At 37.7% G+C, this 475-nt stretch overlaps 1 protein-coding gene across 1 annotated transcript in view; it reads right to left on the bottom strand.

Annotated features, from left to right (window-relative positions):
• LOC119581991 overlaps window positions 1-475 on the bottom strand; it is a gene marked incomplete at its 3' end in the record, with an annotated part of 37,751 nt that overhangs the window by 35,936 nt on the left and 1,340 nt on the right.

Below are 475 nucleotides of genomic sequence, written 5' to 3'. Positions count from 1 at the left end.
GGGGAGGGGGGCTGTCACAACTGTTGGCACTTTTTCTTTTGACTTTTCATCAGAAATGAAACAAGTTGTGTCCTCTAATATACCTTGGTACTGTTTGGCAAATTTATATCCGTAACAGCCACATTATCATCCCCTATACCCTCACTCCCCTCCCAGGCCTTCCTCTGCCTGAGCCAATCACACAATCATGTCTTCCAGCCACTATCTTCTTGTGAATGAAATGCAGTGAGTGTGAGGTTGTAATTCTTTTCCTCCCCCTACATTTCTTATCTACACACAATACTATTACACATTACATGTCAGAAAAATGATTTTATATGCATTTTACAAGTTTTATAGTAATTCTGCCATTTTCACTCATATATGTGGGGTAACTATGAAAAATGTGAAAACACTTGCTTTTGTTTGAGACCGGCTATGACAGTGAAATACATATTTGCCTAAGTTGAAATAAAAAAAATCATGCCTTTTTGTA

This window comes from Penaeus monodon, chromosome 15, assembly GCF_015228065.2.
Source record: "Penaeus monodon isolate SGIC_2016 chromosome 15, NSTDA_Pmon_1, whole genome shotgun sequence".
NCBI lineage: Eukaryota > Metazoa > Arthropoda > Malacostraca > Decapoda > Penaeidae > Penaeus > Penaeus monodon.
This window is presented reverse-complemented; position numbering and strand designations above follow the sequence as displayed.